This window comes from Cyprinus carpio, chromosome A6 (genome assembly GCF_018340385.1).
Source record: "Cyprinus carpio isolate SPL01 chromosome A6, ASM1834038v1, whole genome shotgun sequence".
NCBI lineage: Eukaryota > Metazoa > Chordata > Actinopteri > Cypriniformes > Cyprinidae > Cyprinus > Cyprinus carpio.
Genome location: NC_056577.1, coordinates 30,794,819 through 30,808,028, shown reverse-complemented (window position 1 = coordinate 30,808,028; position 13,210 = coordinate 30,794,819). Strand labels below are relative to the sequence as shown.

At 35.9% G+C, this 13,210-nt stretch overlaps 1 long non-coding RNA gene across 1 annotated transcript; it reads left to right on the top strand.

Annotated features, from left to right (window-relative positions):
- The first annotated feature begins 2,313 nt into the window (after positions 1-2,313).
- LOC122145362 lies at positions 2,314-12,230 on the top strand. The gene is made up of 2 exons (XR_006160300.1): positions 2,314-5,510; positions 11,689-12,230. It is a non-coding gene; the product is annotated as an uncharacterized LOC122145362 (long non-coding RNA).
- The last annotated feature ends 980 nt before the right edge of the window (positions 12,231-13,210 follow it).

The window sequence follows — 13,210 nt, the reverse complement described above, 5'->3', positions numbered from 1 at the left end:
AGTGAACACACACCCGGAGCAGCAGCCATATTGCTGCGGCTCCCGGGGAGCAATTTGGGGTTCGGTGCCTAACTCAAGGGTCTCACCTCAGTTGATGGTTATTCACTCCCCCCACCAACAATTCCTGCCAGACCTGAGACTTGTACCCGCAACCTTCAGACTCTCTAACCATAGGCCACGACTGCCCCTTATAATAACCCCACAACTCTAACGACAATTTAGCAACTACCCAGAATGTAATCTATCTATCTGTAAGTCCTTCTTTTTAATCCTTCTTTTAAAAACATTTTCAGCATTTTCAAACAAGGTTGACTTTTACACAGACAAAAAGTGTACAATCAAGGCATTAAAAGTACGAAAAAAATCAGCTCCAGCACAATGTCATTTCAGGAGCGGTCTTATGCAAACAATGTAACCAAATAAATCCCAGCCGAAACATCTTGCAAAGTTAATTTTTGCTCAGTTAATTTAATGTGTAAATGAGAAATGTGCAAAGACTACACTGAAAGTCACCCAAGCCTGCCCACTTATACACTTGCAAAGCAGGTGACAAGCCTCTGATGGTATTGCTAAAAGCAAGTGGATTTCATTGGATGCTTATTTCACATGAATGCCACTGCATACAGATGGGGGAAGTGTAGAGAACTTTGGTTCCTCTGCAGCTTCAGCATTGCGTTTCACAGGATGACATCAGTGTGGAGGGACTCTGGGTAATAGCTCCTTAGGGAGAGGCCATGTCCTTCAGCTACTCGAGTAACGCGCCTAGGACGTTCCCCCAACAGCCATCCTTCAGCTCCAGCCATTATGTGTCATTAAGGCAGTTGGGGCCATTTGGCGAGGTCTCCCAGAAAAAGGCCAGACTATCTGTCCATCAGAGCCAATTTGCCATCTAGAGCACTGTCAGATGAGGTCACAGGGAGCACTGAGTTGTTAAAGGGATACTCCACCCCAAAATGAAAATTTTGTCATTAATCATTTACCCCCATGTCGTTCCAAACCCGTAAAAGCTCCATTCATCTTCGGAACACAATTTAAGATATTTTGGATGAAAACCTGGAGGCTTGAGACTGTCCCATAGACTGCCAAATAAATAACAGTGTCAGGTATGAAAGTCGTCGTCAGAATACTCCATCTGCCATCAGATGTGCAATCTGGGTTATATGAAGCGACGGGAACACTTTTTGTAAGCGAAGAAAACAAAAATAACGACTTTATTCAATAATTCCTTTGTCAACGGTCTCCTCTGAGTCTCTCCTTATCAATATGCTGTGTATGCTCTTCTGTGTCATCCACGCCACAAGGATGCACTGTGTTATTTCAAATCAAAGCTAAATACACGTAGAAACAGCGCATCCTTGTGGCACGGATGACACAGAAGAGCATAGACAGCATAGGGTGATATGGACAGACACAGAGGAGACCGTTGACAAAGGAATTAATGAATAAAGTCGTTATTTTTGTTTTCTTCGCTTACAAAAAGTGTTCCCGTAACTTCACATAACCATTAACCTCAATGGCAATGTCCTAGTTGGTGCAGTCAGTCCTGGATTTACTAGATGCCATCTGAGTTTTGAATCTGTACAATTTTAAAAAAAAAATAACTTTTATTCAGCAAGGTGGCATTAAATTAATCACAAGTGACAAAGAAGACATTTATTATAATGTTACAAAAGATTTCAAAATTTATAATAAATGCTGTTCTTTTGAACTTTCTATTCATCAAAGAAACCTTAAAAAAATCTTACCACAAACATAGTGTATATGTCATGTACACTAGAACTTCTCAATGACGGGAAAAAAAAGAAAGAATGTACAAAATTCATCACTGAAACATCATCTAATAAAATGACATCTCTGTGATTTTTATGCTTGTATAAAACGTTTGGGAAACTTGTTTGAAATCGATCTATTTTCGAGCCAACATTCACACTTTGTCACACCACGTCTTGACAAACTTTGCTGTTTTAGTATAAAAATAATGTTTTATACAAATTTCTTTGAAATTTATAATTACATACATTTAAAAAGGTGCATTCCAAAGGACCTAGAGTATACAATCAAGAGTTTTTTCGTGAAATATAAGATGTTTCACAATATCGCATTGCAGAAAGTGCAGTGTCCTGCATTCTTAAAAAGAAAGTTTCTTTACTGACACTGATAGTTCAACCTTTAACGTCCATGAAATCTTTCCATTGCACAAAAGGTTTGTTAAAGTGTTAAATGATCCTTTAAATTTTAAAAAATGTTCTTTACATTGAATTTTTTTTTTTTTTTTTTTTTTTTTTACTTTTAAGAACTGGTTCTTTGGGGAACCAGAAACAGTTCTTCTATGACATTGTTGTGACCCCCCCAACCCCTCTGGAACCTTTATTTTTAAGAGTGTTGAGTTCAGAGCATCACCAGTAATAGAGAATTTGAGATGTAGAGTGTCCTCTTTCTACTCTGGTTCATGCACCCTGTCTGAACTCCCAGAGCAGCTGCCATTGGCACATGTGCCACCTCTGCCGCCCCCTTACCCTGACCTACTGTCCGCACCGACACCCTCCACATGGGTACCAGCCTGACCCCCTTTCTCTCTCTCTCTGTGAGCTCGTCTTCCTCCGAGACAGTCAGCGGGAGCTTTAGACACAGCCAGCTCTCTTCTTGAACCGGTGCCAATGGAGGCTGGCCCTGGACGCCACAGCTGAAAGTTTTACAAGCGCTCCGGTCTGAAGGCAGGAAGACAGACTGAGAGATTTGTAAGAGCAGCTTCTCTTTCTCTATTCAATTGCACTCGTGCTTTATTTATATCCGTGTCCCTCTCTCTCTCCCCAAGTTGGGCATCAAGAAACGGTTCTTTCTTTTCCTCCAGAGAGTTTACAGAGCAAAAGTGGGAGAAAATGCAACATGAGGACAGTACTTTGAGAAATAAATGGACAAATAACAAAAGGACGAAAGGGGGGCGCTGACGTCACACACTGTGCTGCCCATGACAATGCCTGAAAGGAGAGGAAGACAGGACGATTGCAAATCTTTCTCTTTCTTTCTGTCACCATCTCTGCCCTGTCAGGAAAGGGATGGCACAATTTTGGCAGGGTGACACTGGGTGATTATTGCACTGGTCTTTCTCCACAGCTGAGCAGGATATAGTACAGCGCTACCACAAACTTTCACCACAAGTGCTGTGACAAGACGCTGTCTCGCGCTCTTTGTCCTGGCGCCTCGGGTTTAACTTTCTCACTCTGCCCTCCTGCTTCGGCACAGCAAGAACTCTTTGAAAAGGACTCAAAGTTTTTTAAAAAAGAAGAAGCTTGAATTGGTTTCACCTGGAAAAGCTGACAGTCGTGGACTTTCTTTCAGGATCCAGACTCTTAATTCAATCTGAACATGCACATAGCAAAGGCACTAACAAAAGTTGATGTGCACGAATGCCTATGGATAAACACCAACGTATAATGCATGAAATATGCCGGCAATGGCAGGACAGCTAAAGATGCTGCGAATGATTTCTGTAAAACAGGAATCGAAAGGCTTGCCCCTGAGACAGATGCCAAATGCTGACAAAAGACTCTTTTGGGAGCCTTAACTCTTTCTTTAAGGATGTGTGTTATATCTTCGACGCAATTTGACACTCTGAGTAAGTACATGTACCTTATATCAACATTTTCTGTCGCTGCTTTAAGCCACGCCACGCTTCTGAGAAACAGGTTAAGATTTTCTTATTTCGCTTGGTTTTGGACCAATTCCACTACTTGTCTCTGGGCCCGAGCCAGGTGATGGTGTTTAGCATTTCATGCCAACACCCATAGAGGTATTAAACATGGAGGACTGGCAGCTAATCCAACAACAACAGACGAAGCCAAAGAGCGAGCCACAAGGTTTTTGCTGAAGTCGCCGCCTTGTTTTCTTTTTCCTTTCTCATGCTGTTGTGACCTCTCTCTTCGCCTTTCTCTCTCTCTTGGCAGCGGGGCTGAAGTGGGCAGGCAAATAGGAGGGCATAGCTGAATCTGCTCAGCGTTGGCAGGGGTTCCTGTGAGAAGGGCTATTCGCTCGCACACCTCTCTCTCTGCTTTTCCCCTTGTCTTGCGAGTGACGTGGAAACAGTCTCTCCTCTTCTTTCTTCTTCCCTGCTGTTTTGTTTTTTTCGGTCGTCGTACAGTACACTTTTTACCCCATCCAGAGTCTACCGCGACATCCCATGAAAAGCTCTCGCTCAGGTACTTCCAGCATTTGATTTTTGGTTGAATGCTTATTTTTCATTTTTAACTTTCTTTTGTTGCAGTAATGTCGTTTTGCTCCGACTTTCGCTGCTCCTCATCCTCATCTTCCTCCAGCACGTGTCGTTTATCTGCCGCCGCCATGATAACGCGAGTTTTGTTTCTGTCTGATGAGACATTAACATTTTTTTTTCATAAAGAATAAATATTTTTAGATAAACTCCAAATGTGTTCGAGCAATAGTAATGGGTGCGAGTGATTTTGCTTAGTTTTATTTGCTTTGTTTGTCTTGCGACAGTGCATGACCACTGTTTCTTTTCATGCAACCTGTTTGCATAATAGCTTTAAAAAATGTTTTGAGAGGCTATACAAACATGCGGTTTGCTATTTACAGTACGGCAGAGGGTAAATATGTTCTTTTTTGCTAAGTCGCATGTCTGAGGCCTTCAAAACAAAGAGTAGCGCTTTACCTGCCAAACTATGCCAGGAGAAGAAAATTAACCCTACAATCTAACTAACACTGATGCAAAAAGCTTCATAATCGTTGTTTGTTATTTCTAGGTTGGCTGATAAGTGGTACACCACATACAAATCTATTCTTCCTCCTAGTCTACCATATCTGAAGGAACTGAGCCTTATGATGTGACTAAGACTGAGAAGAATAGCAAAAGAATGAGACTCTCAAATGATATATATATATAATAATACAAATAATAGTAAAACACACACTTGATGTGTTTTTGTTTCATCTACGATTGAACTGAAAACACATTTGGAGATTATTTATGCCATTTTGATTATATATTACATTTGCATTCCAAAGCAGCTCACATTTTGTTTGCCAAACTACTTTTAGTTCATTGACACAGCCAACAAAGAGTTGTAATTTTTTTGGAGACGATGAAACTATTGTAAATGAAAACTGCCCTGAACACTGTACAAAGAGGAAACAGAGTAAGAAAAAAGGCAGTAAGGAGGTGGGCGGAGTCATAGACGAAAAAAAATGAAAACACTTCCTCCACCCCTCCTTCACTATCCTCAGATGAACTTGTCACGTTACTTGATTTTTTTTTTTTTCTGGCCTGCCCTCTCTACTTCCTGCTATTTTTGTGCTGCCTCCCTCGCTCCCTCTTTCTCTCTGTGTGTCAGTGTGGTAACAAAGTCACAGACCTGTTATCGGGAAAAATATTTTGGTAATCACCTGCAATTCTGAAGCAATAACACCACAAACAGCATCACATTACGGAGAAAAAGAGCCTTTTGGATATCAGCCGAACCCTGGGACATCCAGCTGCCTGACACTCACCAGAGCAGGTATTTGTCACTAATGTGATTCGAGGTCTCATTCTGTAGCAGTTCAGATCACATTTGTCTCACATGTATCGAAAAGAAAGAGTTAACAGATCAAATTATGTGCTTTCAAAAGCACATGGCTTCTTACTTGCACATGCCGCATGCAAAAGTGTTAATTCAAAGCTGAATTTTCAATGTTAAAATACTTTCTTCTGTCTTTGCTCAAAGTGACAACTACAAGTAAGCTATTCAGACATTGATTTCCCTGAAAAATAACACTTAGGCTTTGTTTGCACTATGAAAAGGTTTTTTTTTTTTTTTTTTTTTTGAGAATCCTAACCTTCCTGACCAATGGCATGAGTTTGTGGGCGGGACGATCAGTTTTATGAGCAAATTAAACATGCAGGCAGTGTTCAAGGAAACCTATTTGGAAGCAATAATTATTTTTGAAACTCCAGTGCAGAAATTATTTAATTTTTTAGTGCTGGTTTCAGTGTTTTATTATAGGCCTAATTAACAAAAGTCAACAAATGGAAAAAAAGGTTTCCGCGTTTCATCATTTAGCTACACTGAAAAAAAAAGAACTGGTGTAGAAACAATTTTCACTCCGAAATTGTTAGTAAATTTCACACACAAGAAAAAAAATAACAAAGAAATGACAAGTAAATAAGTGAAGTTAAGTGACATACAGCCAAGTATGGTGACCCATACTCAGAATTCATGCTCTGCATTTAACCCATCCAAAGTGCACACACACAGCAGTGAACACACACACAGCAGTGAACACATCCCCGGAGCAGTGGGCAGCCATTTATGCTGCGGCACCCAGGGAGCAGTTGGGGGTTCGGTGCCTTGCTCAAGGGCACGTCAGTCATGGTATTACCGGCCCGAGACTCGAACCCACAACCTTAGGTTTAGGAGTCAAACTCTCTAACCACTAGGCCACGAATTCCCTTAAGTAACACATTGAATTAAATGCAAAATAAGACTGAAACAGTATTTTCTTGTATAACATACTTCAATAATATTGTTTATTCAATAATAACTATTTTTGCATCTGCACTGCCGAATGTTGCAAGCTGCATCTATTTGCAATAAAGCTATCGGATTGATAAGTGCTGAACTTACACTGCACGCATACGCAAACAAGGTCAACAGGCACTTCCTGTTTACAGTTGCTATTTTTGCATCCAGGACGTAGTGCTGAAGTACTGCAGATTGTCATGGGGTCACTGCAAATGATAAGCATGTTAAAAAGACTTTTAGAGATTTGCACCACTGCACAACCGTGGGTTAAAACACAGTGCATAAATGGACAATTTTACTAATTCAGATGTGGGAAGTGAAGTGTCATCCCACTTCAAATGAGCAGGTAGGACTATATTTACTCACTTTAGTAATGGTCACGATGCATTTAATTACATTTACATGACATTTAAAGTGCAAGTATGCTAAAAATGTTAACGGTTCATCAACTCAATGCTTTACTGCAGTACTTGTGGATTTCTTGTTAAAAATTCTAACAAATGAGGATAAAAGAGCCTTTTTGGTGTTTTTAGGTTTCATAAAGCAAAAAAATAGAAATACATTTTTTCCCTATATTGTTTCTTAATGCACATTTTGGTCTTATTGTTTGTGATGCATAGGTGCATGTTAACCAAAAAATAAAAAATGCCTTCATAATTTTTTATCAAAATGTAATTAAAGGTAGACTAAAGGGAAAATTATTATTTAGACATCATATCTGTTATATATATATATATATATATATATATATATATATATATATATATATATATATATACACACACACAAATATAAAATTATGCACAGAAAAGCACAAAAATTAAAAAATTTCTTCAAATCTTTCTTCCAAATGTAATCAAAAGTATACATATATTAAATGGAAATGTAAGATTTAGACATCATATTGCTTACATGTTTTCTTGCATTTAATATATAACAGATTTTAAGCTTAATTCAATACATAACTGTTATGTCTAAAACTTACATACACACACACACACACGCACACGCACACACCACACACACACACACACACACACACACACACACACACACACACACACACACACACACACATATATATGTGTGTGTTATTGTGTGTATATACATATATATATATATATATATATATATATATATATATATATATATTTTTTTTTTTTTTTTCACTGTTTATATAAAAAAGATCAGAAAAAAATCTGAAGAAAATAAGTGGCATGTTGTGTGCAAAATTATATTCTATTTGCATTCTACAGCTAAATGAAAGTTAAAATGAAATACATTTAGTTGATGTAAACACTTGAGGAAATGTTGACAGCAGAGGTGACATAAAAACGAATACCTTTGCGTTTAACTAAACCACTTCCACTGACAAACATGTTCTAGTTTTCACCATCTTATCACAAATATCTCATTGCCAAATATGTTGAATCGCAGATATGATGAGTTATACATATGTGAATCTGCTTTCTGGTGAAGGAGAGAGTTATTAGTTATAATGCCTTTTACTGTTTATGTAGCTTTGCATGTATTACCTCTCACAAGACATGAAGATTTAGCCTCATGTTGACATAGCCATTACTTTGTGTAATGATCCATGGACTTCAGTGAGATGTGGACCATATACTGTGATGAAATAACAAATAGTCCTTTTGAGATCCGAGAAAAATGTCAAACAAGCCCAGGGGACCAGATAAACACAAACCTAGTGAGCTGCCTAACTAGACGACATTTTATGCATCATAAGCACACTCCAAAAAAAGTTGAATTAAGGGACTTCATAAAGTAGCCTACCTTGTTTTGGCCAGAATCTGGTGTCCTTCATGAGTAAAGCAATCCCAGAATGCACTGCAATGAGCTGGAAGACAGAAGGAAATAATGATTACAAACATACATTTTATTTTATGGAGCCCTGCATGACATGCAAGAAAAAATAAATAAATTGTGCGCACAATTTACTAATTCATTCCCTCAGTGTACTAAAACGTGCATGCGATTACTATTTCATTCCCTCGATTTGCTAAATCGTGCGCACAATTTAGCCTACTATTATTTACAGTATTTATAATACTGAAAAGTAAAACTTAAAATTTAATTTAAAATTAATTCCACCCAATATTTGTCCTCATTAATGTAGCAAGTTAACTTTGCAACATGCTTACATCAGACTCTGCTGCTATCAACACAAATTGTCATATATATATATATATATATATATATATATATATATATATATGGCACACATGCTCGTTAACAGATTTGCAGCCTATAAAAACATTTAAAATGCACTCTGCAAAAAAGGGATTTTGTCTTATTTGTTCTGGAAAACATCTAAAATTTTTAAATCAAGATACATTTACATGAGATGCAAAATTACATGATATAAACATCTGACATGATATGAGAAATCTGCTAATGAGGTCAGAAAAATAATCTTGTTTTTCCTTTGAATTAGGTTTATTTTTCTGACCCCACTGGCAGATATTTTTCTTGTTTTAACCCTCTGGGCCTCTTCATTTTTGGGTCACACTTGGTAACTTTGAAGCCTTGAAATGCTTGTTTTAACTTCAGGAAAATCAATGTAATATATTTTTGTTCAATAATATTATTATTTTACGCAATATTTATAAAATTTAATTAGCTATTTTTGACCACAAATGTACCTGTTGTTAAAAAAATTTTTTTTGACCCATTTAACATATCAGAATCATGTCTATGATTATTTTATGTGTGTTCACATAGCTTCCAATTCCGATGAAGCAAAAAAATATACAAATTCAAAACTTTTTTTTTTTTTTTTGGTCAGTTCCGACCGAAGATGCACAACATTTAACTTAAATGCACATAATTTAATTTTTTTCAGAAAACAAGACGTAATATCTTAAGTCATTTTGCTTATTAAGTGAATGTATCTTGATGTAAGAATGTTTAGATATTTGTATGGGAAAACAAGACAAAAATACTACGTAAGAAAATATTTTTTTGCAGTGCATAATTATTTTTTTTTTTTCTCAGCTCTTTAACTGATCCAGTATCTGAATTGATGAGACTCTCCGCCGAGTCTTTTTCACACTGCCCCGCTGTCAGCCCAAAACATTTCAATCACTGCCATTAATTAGGCCAAAGAGGAATTCAGAATGTTAATGTCCTGCAGTTCACATGCTAATTTATGCAAAGACATGGTGCCGCCGTCCCGCCCCTTTGCAATGGCAGTCCATTATTTTGGCGTGCCTTGGTGACCCCCGTCTGCCAGGCATCAACCACACCACCATTATGCTGGGGAGGCCAACATCTGTGTAGATTAAATGCCATTCTAACAAGGCAAAATTTCTATTTCATATATATATATATGTATGGGCTACTGTTCAGTGAGTAGATAATTATCACACAACAGAGAGACTGAAACAGGTCTGATTCACCCTGAATTAGTTTATTTTGTGATCTGACTGTACATTATTAAGGCCAGTTATACAGTAAATTGTCCCTGTGTTGTATTGTATTATTGTAACAATAATATTAGCATCATTACACACAAATATCTGACCACAAAATGCTGCAATTGACCAATCAGAATCAAGTATTCCATAATGCATTACTATAGTTATTTTCACATTTTTAAAGCTTTTGAAAGTCTCTTATGCACACCAATACAGTAAAAGCATGTAATATTATTACAGTTTAAAATAACAGTTTTCTATCTGAATATATTAAAAAAAAAATCCTGTGATCAAAGCTTAATTTTCAGCATCATTAGGCTACTCCAGTTTTCAGTGTCACATGATCCTTCAGAAATCATTCAAATATGTTGATTTAAAAAAGAACATAAATATTTATATTTAGCAAGGATGCATCAAAGTGTATGCATTAAAAGGTGACAGTAAAAACATTTAAAATGCTTTGTAAGATTTCTACTTCAAAACTAAGGTGACTCCTTTGAACTTTCTATTCATCAAAGAATCCCGGAAAAAAATTGAATATGGTTTCAAGAAAAATATTAAGCGGGAAAAACACACATTATATTATTATTATTATGTTTTATTTATTTATTTTATAATCATATCATTAGTCACAATTTAGGTTCTTAAAATGTATCAAGGTGTGCCTAAAAAAAAAAGCCTCTAAAAACTACCATGATTGTACTGAAATCATATAAATGGATTGAACTGTTTTTCTTTGAATTACCTTACAGTGCTGTTTAGCTCCCATGGCACCTGAGTATATTAATCACACAGTACCGTGGTTTAACTGTCACTGAAACATGGTACTGCCACAGTCATTTTGTTAGGGATATAAAGGTTTCGATTTTAGCATTGTGTTATAGTCACAGTATATTTACAGTTCCTACTGCACCGCATAAAGAATATGAGTGATTTCATTCACCTTTCTTGAGGTTTCATCTTCACACATGGTCTTGACCTTCAACTGCTCACTCGTTTCAGATGGCAGGAAGGCTGCCATTTTGTTTGGTCTTTTCCCTCCCTTTCATGCTTTGCTAGCAGACAACATGTAGCATTATTTAAAGGCAGACAGCTGGGAAAGCTGCGTTCAAATGGAGCGATTAACTTCAGGCAATTAAACGGCATGCAACACCACAGGCGTGTGAAGAGTGCAAAGAGCCAGTTGTGAGAAAACAGGCACTATTTCCTCGTGCGGCTCAGGAGGTCTGCGTGCCAGAGAGTTGAACAAATTAACTGCTATTGCCGACTTGCAATTGTTGATTATTTCGCTAATCTTTTAAAAGCAAAATCAGGAAGAGACAAAGAAGGAAATACAATGAACCAAATTTCCTTCTGCACTCTGAAGGTCCTTGAAAACAGCAAACTTAGAAATTCAGAGGTGGAGCCAGTGTTTAATTTTAAAATCTATGAAGCTATAATTGATAATTTCATTGATTTTTATCAAGTACAAAAACTATATGTGTATTGTATATTTATTAATAATATATAAAAATGTATGTATTCATGAATGAAGGAATGAATGAACAAAATGAAATAATTGTAAAATAATCATTTTAGAAATAAAAATAAATGTACATTTTAGATCATTTAGCTATAATTTTATAAATAAATAAATAAAAAATACAACAACTTTATCATGTAATTTTGTATGATTTTATGAGTAATTAAACATGAGTAAAATGTAAATAATTTTTCTTTCTTTCATTCCTGTGTAGATTCGGTGAAGAAACTAAATCAACGGCGTGTCTGTATCTGCCCTTAAAGCTGAGGTAGTAGATTGAATAGTTGTGGAGTATAAAACCTCCCTTTGAGATAACTATACAATCTACTGTCTTTCTTACGGAGGCAGATTAACCAGCTGTCTACTGAAGAAACTGCGGGAAACACTTATGTTTTCAGTGACTTCATTCTTAATTCTACTCCATTCTGACCTGTGTGTCTCTACAAGCTGAGGTAGTAGGTTGTATAGTTTGTGGGAAGGATCTCATCCTCTTCAGGTGATAACTATACAGTCTATTGCCTTCCTTGAGAGACACAGCGAGCGACAGTAGAAACACATCATTCTGAACACCAAGAGATCTTTAACCGGTCTGTACTTGTAAATGTTAAAAGAACAACTTTTATTTATATTCTATTTCATTTGTTAATATGATTTATTTTTATTTTAAATTTCAGAATGTCTTTTTGTATCCTGCTATACTGCAAATGTATTGGCAATGCACAGTTTTTGTCATCCTAATAAAGCACATTAAAATGATTTTCTTTTATTTATCACACACACACACACACACACACACACACACACACACACACACACACATATATATATATATATACACACACACACACACACACACACACACACACACACACACACACACACACTCAATACAAGTCTTGTTTTTGAACAGGTTTTTGAACAGTAAGATTTTTAATGTATTTTTAAAGAAGTCTCTTCTGCTCACCAAGCCTGCATTTATTTGATCCAAAATACAGTAAAAACTGTAATATTGTGAAATATTTTTACTATTTAAAATAACTGTTTTCTATTTTAATATATTTTAAAATGTATTTTATTCCTGTGATCAAAGCTGAATTTTCAGCATCATTGCTCCAGTCTTCAGTGTCACATGATCTTCAGAAATCATTCTAATATTCTCATTTAATGCTCAAAAAACATTTATTATTATTATTATTATTATTATTATTATTATAATTACAATAATTAATAACAACAAAACAAAAATGTTAAAAACAGCTGAGTATTTTTTTTTTTTTTTCAGGTTTATTTGATGAATAGAAAGAAGAAGAAAGAAGAAGAACAGCATTTATCTGAAACAGAAATCTTTTGTAACATTAAAAATGTCTTTAGCATCACTTTTGATCCATTTAAAGCATCCTTGCTAAATAAAAGCATTAATTTCTATCATTTCTAAATTTTATAATTTTCATAAAGAAAAAAAAAAATACTGACTCCAAGATTTTTTTTTATTATTATTATTTGGTTTGGTTGCTTCTATTGTCCTCATTTGTAAGTTGCTTTGGATAAAAGCATCTGCTAAATGTAAATGTAAAATTTTAATAAAGAGTGAAACTTTCAGTGACTTATTCTAAAAAGAATATTATGCACATTGCATAGACATTACGAGGGTCACAAATAACATCTCATATATCTACATCATAATGAAGCTTATTTTTTTATTTAAACAACTTGTTTTCAAATCACTGCAGGTACAT